We start from the raw sequence: 9,937 nt of genomic DNA, 5'->3' as shown, positions 1-9,937 counted from the left end.
TCTGGGCTAAGGGCTTGGCCGAGTACATGACACGAGCTCATATCCCACGGGATAAGGGCTTCAGAAGTAATATCTTTCTCTTCATAGAGAGAGAATAGAGCTGGCTGAGTCACCTGGGCAGCCTGGAGGAAATGATCTTCATGATTTTCTGACCATTAGAAGACAGCTTTAGCCTTACAACCATAACTATTCCCGACTACATTTTTGAGCCCTAAGAAATGAGTTTTTCCAGCCACAAAAGCAGCAGTCCCGAAACAATTCATTTCCCCACTTATTTGGCAATCCATTTTAAAGAGCAATCAATTTTGACGATTAGAGAAGAGAAAGTTATCATCATCTTTGATGTCTGACCACAGTTCTAGCAAATGAAATTTCAGGAGAAGTGTTAAAGAAAAGCATTCTTTGGGAACTTATTAAATTGATGTGATTATATAATCTATGCCTTTGGGCACTGCAATTTACCAAAGAAGAACACATCACTGACCTTGTGCCAATTACTCCATCTATTTCTGCCTCCGTTTTATCAGTAAAACAGAGATAGAAAAACACCTCAAATTCACAGAAGGCCTTTGGCCTACTTTAAAAAAGCGTGTCAATCTGAGTTCAAAGCGCTACTAATTGCTTGGGAGAAATATGACTCACATTCACTGCCCTCAAATCCATGTGTTTTTTGCGTGTGATTTTCAAGTGCTATAGAAATGCTGAAAACTATGACAGCTTTGCAATTCTTCCAAAAGTGAAATTTCATAATATTTCTAAACATACCACAGCTAGGAGATGATCCTGCTTCTCAGAAAATTGTATCGATCCCAATCGTGAATATTTCACTAACCTCATCACCAAGGCCTTTTTAGCAAGTGACTGTATAACTAGAAAATTACATATGTTCCTGTCAAGAAATGACAGGATAATTATCCTGCTTAAGCACCTTATAGTGTTCCCTTGTTGCCATAATATTTCAATTTCCAACGTGCCTCAAAATTCTAGTTAATTACCAAAAGCATTACAAAAAGTTTTGACCCTCCTTCCCTAAATGATGGATGAACTTCCCTCTAGGCTAAGCTCGTTGTGGGAAGGGAATGTGTCTGTTTATTGTTGTATTGTACTCCCAAGTGCTTAGAACAGTGCTCTGCACATAGTAATCACTCAATAAATAGGATTGAATGAAATGAATGAATGCACAAATTCTGCCCAGTCCTGACTACTTCAGAAGTGAGAACCTAGGAGAAGGAATTGATTAGGGTACATACTCCAGTTGCTATCTAGTGGAGAGCTGCTTAACGGCTTAACTGCAGTTAAGCTGCTTAACTGTTTACGTAGCACAACTCACAAGGCCCATGGGTGCTACAAGTTAGTAGGTAGGCAGAAGCAGACCACAGTGCAGAATTTTATGCATGAATCCCATTCACGGCCAAAATGACAGCGGTACAATGCTTATTGAAGGCACATCTCCTCCAAGAGGCCTGCCCTGACTAAGCTCTGCTTTTCTCTTCTCCCAATCCCTTCCGCATCACCCTGACTTGCTCCTTTATGCATCCACAAAATCCCCATTTTGCAGATGAGGGAACCGAGCCACGGAGAAGCTAAGTAACCTTCTCTAGGTCATGCAGAAGGTAAGTGACAGCTAGAAATAGAAAACTGGACCTCCGACTCCCAGGCTCAGGCTCTTTCCACGAGGCCACACTGCTTTTCACGATTTCTGCTGAGTGCCTCCAACTTGTGGGATGCTTTAGGCGGTGGTTCGATCCATAACCTTCACCGCTGTTGGCCTAGCTTCATCACGTCAACCCCTGCTTTGGGTCTTTTCACACCTCCTTCGTGGTGACGTGCGTGGGTCAGAAACAGAGGCGGGAGTAGTGTCAGGAGACAATAGAGGTGGTTATAACTCAGTGAATAAGAGCCGCATCGACAGCCCAACTTCACCTGGTAACGTACAATTCTCTATTTGAGAACATTGAATCACTGATGGTGTCAGGATGGACAAGGAGGCCTAGGAGTCTGGAGAGTTAAGAACCACAGAGTCATAAGTTGTGGACATGTGGACAAGAGACGAGGAGAGAAATGAGATAATTAATCAGGACATTTAGGCCCCCAGAATGGCCACCACAGAAAAATAGTAAGGATTTTTTAAATGGTATCTGTTAAGTGCTTACTATGTGCCAGACACTGTACTTGGCATTGGACAAAGTCCCTGCCCCACGTTGATCTCCCAGTCTTAATCCCCATTTTATAGATGAGGGAACTGAGGCACAGAGAAGTGAAGTAACGTGCCCAAGGTCACAAAGCAACATAGGCGATGGAGCCGGGATTAGAACTCAAGTCTTTAGACTCTCAGGCTCTTGCTCTATCCACCCAGACCCGTATCTTGGCCTGAATTCTCTAAAGTGAGTGACCACAAAGATCAAATACAGGCTCCACCCTACACTTCTCAGCGTCTGACTAGGCTTAGGTACTGGCCCCGAATATAAAATCAGCATTTCCAACAGTGTGTTTGATCTAAAAATCTATCTTTTTCACTGGTATGTCAGCAACATACCAGTGTGAAAGATCAATATGGTACTAGAGAAAAGGCTAAGTGTTAACCTTCAACAGTAACCTAAAGCACTATTCATTATCGTCTCCCTAAACCACTAACTCCCCTCTCAGGATCACAGCTGGAGAGTTTCCAGTACTCTACCAGTCTCGATTACAAGAGGGAGAGTCAGGCAGAGGCATATCCATTCCATTCCTAGCTTGGGCAGTGGCGAGCGAGTGGCAGGCAATCTGCTACAAGTCAAAAGTCACCCGTGCTGGGCAGCAGCGGCACAGGAGAGAGAGAGTCGAGGGTGGAGACTCAAGTTTGCTGTGGGGAAGGAGGCAACGGTAAACCACTTCGAGATATTTACCAAGAAAACGCTATGGATATGCTGCCAGAACAATTGCAGGTGGAGGTGGGGCGTCCTGGGAGAGATGTGTCCATGGCATCGCTATGGGTAGAAGACAACCCGACGGCATAAGACAAGACAGAGCCAGTAACAATTCACTGCAGTATATCTCGTACATCCTCATCCTTTGTTTTACGTCAATTGTTTAATTGTACTTGCTTGCACATCACTGTATTAAGTGTTTAGAAGAGGAGGGGCAAATAATTGGACATGATCCCAGCCCTCAAGGAGTTTAAAATCTAAGAAAGTCTAGAGGGCTCCTTTAAAACCTGGTTTAATTTCAGCATCAGGTCAACAAGCATGATCAGAAGTGGATGGGGACATTGGGTGGTATAAGGACCAGGGGTATAATGTGGGGTTAAGATCCTTATCTAGCTTTTCAACATGCTATTGTCATGGAAGCAACACATCTGGATCAGTGAGCCTCGGATGTGGTAGCAGGACACACTCGGTGTAATGTGGTTGGCAGTTCAGCAAACCATCTTCAAAACCCAGGTGAGGCTCCATGTTGGCAAAGACAATACCTGTCTCTCCCTTTAGACTATAAGCTCATTATGGGTGGGAATGGGTCTACTAATGCTGTTGTATTGTACTCTCCCAATGCTTAGAACAGTGCCCTGCACATAGTAAGCATTTAATAAATACCACTGATTGGTGAAAAACATTGTTTAGAGCCCCAGAATTCACTGTGGTTCAAAAGTTATGATTGTCCCCACATTGGCCTACACCCTCGGTGTTCTTGACTCAGATTCTGGAACACAGTGAAACCACATTTATCATGAAATCCTGGAATTCTACTGGAATGGAGTTGCAATTTTAGTGTCTGAGGCTTAAAAACCTGTTACGTTCCCAGTGAATCAATGTATACAAGCTTAGCATTTGTTTTATTTTCCACTGAAATTTTTTTTTGCTCTCCAATGGAAGTTATCTAGATATGTGTGTGTATTCGTTTTAAATATTTGCTTGGCAAAATAGGTAGACCTGCATGATTCACCGTGGCAAAATATTCAAGGTACCATCTTTGCCTCTGAATTTTCAAAATGGATTTAAAAAATACCACATTCATCACTAAAGGTGATACCATTTTGGTCAGCATTTTTTCCCGACATGACAGAGAGTTAAACAGTATGGCTACTGTGACAGTGCTCAGCAGAAGCAGCCTGGTGTAGTGGATAGAACCTGGGCCTGGGAGTCAGAAGGTCAAGGGTTCTAAACCAGGTTCTGTCACTTGTCTGCCGAGCGACCTTGGGTGAGTCACTTCACTTCTCTGGGCACTCAGTTACCTCATCTGTAAAATGGGGCTTGAGATTGTGAGCCCTACATGAGACAGCGGCTGTGTCCAACCGGATTTGCTTTTATCCACCCCAGGGCTTAGTACAGTGCCTGACATAGAGTAAGCGGTTAACAAATATCATTATTATTTATTAGAGAGAGACATAATAGGAAATGGGAGCCTTCCATTATACAGTTGGGCAAAAGGCTCACAATGTGTGAAAATCACAGGAACCTTTCTCTGAGGCTTACTTTGTAAAGCGATGTGTGCATTTACAGAAGACATCCCAAATATTCATTCATTCATTCATTCAATAGTATTTACTGAGCGCTTACTATGTGCAGAGCACTGTACTAAGCGCTTGGAATGTACAATTCGGCCACAGAGAGAGACAACTGCCCAATCACGGGCTCACAATCTAATCGGGGGAAACAGACGGAAAAAAACCGAAACAACTTAATCACGATAAATAGAATCAAGGGGATGTACACCTCATTAACAAAATAAATAGGGTAATAAAATATATCCAAATATCTAGTCATCATGAACATTTAGCACTCCTGGAATGTGTAAATGATGTTTTAGCATTTTACATTTTTCCTCTTTATCAACAGATTGAAAAAAAATCTGTGAAACGTTAAGAGCAGCTGAAAGAAAACTGGATAGCTAGAGTTACGGGACAAGATCTGATAAGCCAAGGGAGTGTAAGGACTTCTGTCATTATGATTTCTTTTGTCTTTAAGCTCTCAGGGTTCTTTATAATTATTTTATTCTTTAGTTTTCACACCACTTTGTGTTCACACAGGAATCTGAGGAATTCAGATTATGTCACTAACGTTAATTGAATGTGAATTATGTGGCGATGTAAGATAAAAATGTACATGCCGTGGAGGTATACATTTCCCACACTTTTCAGAGTAGCTGAAAGAATGTCAAAAGAATTGGGCTAATCCTTCTAGAAGAAGCAGGGCGGGGCTCTCGGATACTCCCTCAAGACTTCTGACTTTACTATTTCCTGGGTTTTCTCAACATCTTGCTACAGAAAATGCAGGTAATACTTTATTCACACACTGTATACAGTGTTTCCCTTGACTGTACATAGGTGTTTTGTCTGGTTTTTTGATAAGAAGAAAGATTTCAGGTCAAGAGTGGGTCAGATCCTGTTTGAATGTGAACAGGTCCACCTTGCACTGAATGTGTTTAGAGGTGCACACTTGTCAGAGAGAGAGGATATCTTGGGCCCTACATTTTCCAGGCATGATACGATGAAAGGATTCATTTTACCTCCTGGAAAGGTAGAACAACAATATGATAGATCTGCTTGGCAACGTAGACTGAATTAGAGAAAGACCCGACTCGAATGAAGTGGTTACAAGATGCTCAATTGAATTATTTCTTCTTTCCTTTTTTATTTCATGGTAACTGTATTTTAATTCCACTTCTTCCTCTTGTCTGCTGTGGGGCCTCGGGCAAGTCACTTAAATTCTCTGTGCCATAGTTACCTCACCTGTAAAATGGGGATTAAGCCGGTGAGACCCATGTGGGACTGGGGCTCTGTCCAACCCGATTTGCTTGCATCCGCTCCAGAGCTTAGTACAGTGCCTAGCACAGGGTAAGCGCTTAACAAATGCCATAATTATTATTAATTATTGTAGCGCAAACTGAAGAGGTGGTTTTGCTTAGCTCCCAGTGATTGGCTACACTAAGACAGTGGCTTTCTATTGAGAAGATGTTAGAATATCCAGATGTTTCCAGTTGCTGTGGCACCAGAGGGAGATTAACAAAATGAGGAAGAATTGGTCAGAGAGTAAGGTCCTGGATGTCAGAGGACCTGGGTTCTAATCCTGGCTCTGCCACTTGTCTGTCGGATCTTGGGCAAGCCGGTAAACTGTTCTCTGCCTCAGACTCCCCATCTGTAAAATGGGGATTCAATATCTGTTCTCCTCCTATTTAGGCTGTGTGCTCCATGTGGGTCAAGGACTATGTCTTACCTCAACCTGATTACCTTGTATCTAATCCAGCTCTTACGACAGTGCTTAGCACATAGTCAGCACACAAACTCCACAATCAAAATGGTATTTATTAAGTGCTTATTTTGGGCAGTGCGCTATATTAAATACTTACGAGAATACAGGGGAGTTAGTAGACTTGCTCCTTGCCCTCAAGGAGCTTATGTCTCTAGTGGAGGAGCTTACTGGGTTGGAAGAAGATGAGAGCTGAATGAAATAGAGGGGCAATTGAGTGGGAAGATGCAGTGTTTTAACGGGAATTTCTGGGGAAGCTTTTTTCTATAGCTTTGGCAAGTGTTTTGTTCTGAATTGTACCCCCTAGAAAATCCCTCTCTAATATTTACTATCCAAACCTCTTTTCCTCCATAATACATTAAAAAAGAATCCTTAACTTTCATTTGCATAAAACTTCAAATGGTTTTAATTTGTCTTTCAGGCTATCCTCTCTCCCTGGTGGACTTGCTAAAAGTGACCTCTTTTAAAAATGATCATTTCTTAAGGTTCTCAACTGATAGGGGTTCTCATTCATCGTCCCCGTATCCACTCTCTTATAGCTACATTATTCATCTCAGCTGAAAGGAGTGACAACTTTTCTATTTCTCCTGGAGTCCATTTTCACCCCAATCTTGGTGACCCTTTCAGAGTCAGCAACAAGAGCGTTTCCTGAACACCTACTGTATTCGAAGAATTGTTCAGGGTTAGCAACTTTTTAAAATGGAATTTGTTAAGCCCTCACTATGTGTTAAGCACTAATAATAATAATAATAATAATAATGTTGGTATTTGTTAAGCGCTTACTATGTGCAGAGCACTGTTCTAAGCGCTGGAGTAGACACAAGGGAATCAGGTTGTCCCACGTGGGGCTCACAGTCTTAATCCCCATTTTACAGATGAGGTAACTGAGGCCCAGAGAAGTTAAGTGACTTGCCCACAGTCACACAGCTGACAAATAGCAGAGCTGGGATTCGAACCCATGACCTCTGACTCCAAAGCCCGTGCTCTTTCCACTGAGCCACACACTATACTAGGCACTGAAAAGATAATCAGGTTAGACACAGTCGCCATTGAACAGATGAGGGAACTGAGGCAGAGAGAAGTTAAGTGACTTGCCCAATGTCACAGAGCGAAGGGCAAAGCTGGGATTAGAGAACCCAGGTCCTTCTGACTCCCAGGCCCGTGCTCGATCCACTAAGCCACATCCATCTCTAAGAGGACGTCCCACCACTGATTGATTGAATGATACCGAGCCGTTTCAGAGTACATTTTAACAGTATTAGTGGACACATTCCCTCAGTATGAGGACTTCATTGTGGAGATTCTCCAGAGTAGCTCAAATTTGTCAAGATCATTTCTGTTAACTCATTTAAAAAAAAAATCAGGCAGGCACAAGCTTGGACCTTATTAAGCGAACGAGTCTGAATGTACTTGAAATCAGTGGCACAAATCTGTCAAAAGATAAGACCAGCGCTTTTCTTTACATTGCTTATTCTGTGTCAGAATTCTGGCTCACGACAGTTTAGTCAAATTATTTCAACTCTGGCAGTAAAAAAAGGCAGCAAAGTCTAGACCTGTTCTAATTCTTTTCTGCCACAAAACCTTCAAGTTTTCCTCCTTATCATTAGTAGATTCTGAGTTGGCATGTTCAAAGCCAATTTTCCAGAATCCACTTTGACAGACTGCATTAAAAGTGTTAGCTTGTGACAACAAAGGATTGGCTTGAAATGCACATAATTTATGAGTGGAGAAATGAGCTTTCAGAATTGCTCTGCTACAATTACTTCTACAGCTGAACGAAACCCTGGGCCTGCTTTCTCACTTTGAAAGCCAGGCTCCAGATTGGTTTGACAAAGCACATAGGAGGTTTGTATTTTTTTCTCATGTTTTAAAGTGTTTTTTTTTTTTTCAAATTCAGTAGTACTCTTCTTAGTGACGCATCACGGATCAGTGGTAAGAAAATGGGATGGAGTCAGATAGGCTAGCTTCTATTCCTCGATTCCCCACTTACCTGCTGGATGACCTTGGAAGAGTACATCCTGTAACTTCTCCGTACCTCAGTTATTTCACCTGTACAATGGAGGTTGAATATCTACTCCCACCTTCCTCAGGCAACAAGTCCCACGTGGGACAGGGACTGTCTGCTACTTAGTACAAAGAACTGTAAGAGCTGCGATAGATACAACGTAATCGGGTCAGCACTTAGCACTTAGTGCTTAGTACAGTGTCATGCATACAGTAAATGTTCAACAAATACGACTGAAAGAAGGTCGGATGTAGTCCTTGTCCCACAAGAAGTCTAACGGGCTAAATGGGAAGCAGAGCTCTCTGACATTAATTCTTCCCCTCGGAATAACCTAGGCATTATCCTTGACTCATCGGATTTAACCAACATAACTGTGGCTAACTGTGGTTTCTGTTAAGTGCTTATGCTGTCCTATGCATTGGGGTAGATACAAGATAATCAAAGCCTGCATGGGGTTCACATTCTAAGACGGAGGGAGAAAGATACTCAATCCCTATTTTGCAGATGAGAAAACTGAGGCGTAGAGAAGTTGGGGAACACCCTCCCCAAATGAGACAAGAGGCATTCCCGTATTGGAAACCCTTCTAAAATTCTGCCTGCTCCAATTTCCTACCTTCCAAGTCATATCAATCTAAGTCATGTCAAGTAGTTCCATATTTATTCCCTTCCTCGTGTTTGAGAATATATATTTATTTATCTATGTATGTGTATATATATATATATATATATATTTGTAACTATGCGTTAATGGTATTTATTGAGTGCTTACTGTGTGCAAAACACTGTACTAAGTGCTTGGGAGCGTACACTACAACAGGGTTGGTAGATAAGTTCCCTGCCCACAAGGAGCATGCAGCTTACCGAGGGAAATGGATGGTGATATAAATAAATTACAGGTATACACGTCATAAGCGCTGTGGGGCTGTGGGTGGAGTAAATATCAAGTGCTTAAAGGATACTGGTCCCAGTGCACAGACGACGCAGAAGGGACAGGGAGTTGGGGAAAAGTGGTCTTAATCGGGGATGGCCCCTTGGAGATGTGTCCTTAATAGGGCTTTGAAGGTGAGGAGAGTGTTGGTCTGGTGTTTATGGACAGGGATGGAGTTCCGGGCCACAAAGAGGGCATGGGAAAGGGAACAGTCAAGAGGTAGATGAGATCCGGGCATAAAAACAAGTTGGCGCCAGAGGAAAACAGTGTGTGGCTGGGCTGCTGGAGATCAGTGAAGCAAGGTAGAAGGGAAGTAGCCGAATGAAAGCTTTCAAGCCAATAGTAAGGAGTTTCTGTTTGATGTGGAGGTGGATGGATAACCACAGGAGTTTCTTGAGGAGTGGGGAGATGTGCACGGAATGTTTTTTTAGAAAAATGATCCGGACAGCAGAGTGAAATCCGGACTGGAGTGGGGAAAAAACATAAGGCGGAGAGGTCAGCGAGGAGACAGCTGCAGCAGTCAAGGAGGGATAGGACAGAGCCTTGGATCAGCACAGTAGCAGTTCAGATGGAGAGGAAAGGGTAGATTTTAGCGATGTTGTCAAGGTCGAACCGACAGGATTTGGTGACACTGAATAGGTGGTTTGAATGAGAGCTATGAGTGGAGGATAATGCCAAGGCTACCGGCTTGCGAGACGGGAAGGTAAGTGCTTTTGTCTACAGTGAAGGGAGAAACACGGGGAGGGCAGGGTTGGGTGGGAATATGAGGAGTTCTATTTTGGA

General features: G+C 42.8%; 1 non-coding gene across 1 annotated transcript; it reads left to right on the top strand.

Moving 5' to 3' along the window:
• Positions 1-2,636: 2,636 nt before the first annotated feature.
• On the top strand, positions 2,637-2,774 carry LOC114817091. Its single transcript, XR_003764941.1, has one exon. It is a non-coding gene; the product is annotated as a small nucleolar RNA SNORA7 (small nucleolar RNA).
• Positions 2,775-9,937: the final 7,163 nt, after the last annotated feature.

The sequence above is a fragment of the Ornithorhynchus anatinus genome, chromosome 15 (assembly GCF_004115215.2).
Source record: "Ornithorhynchus anatinus isolate Pmale09 chromosome 15, mOrnAna1.pri.v4, whole genome shotgun sequence".
Taxonomy (NCBI): domain Eukaryota; kingdom Metazoa; phylum Chordata; class Mammalia; order Monotremata; family Ornithorhynchidae; genus Ornithorhynchus; species Ornithorhynchus anatinus.
The sequence above is the reverse complement of the archived record's forward strand: the minus strand, read 5'-3'. Positions and strand labels throughout refer to the sequence as shown.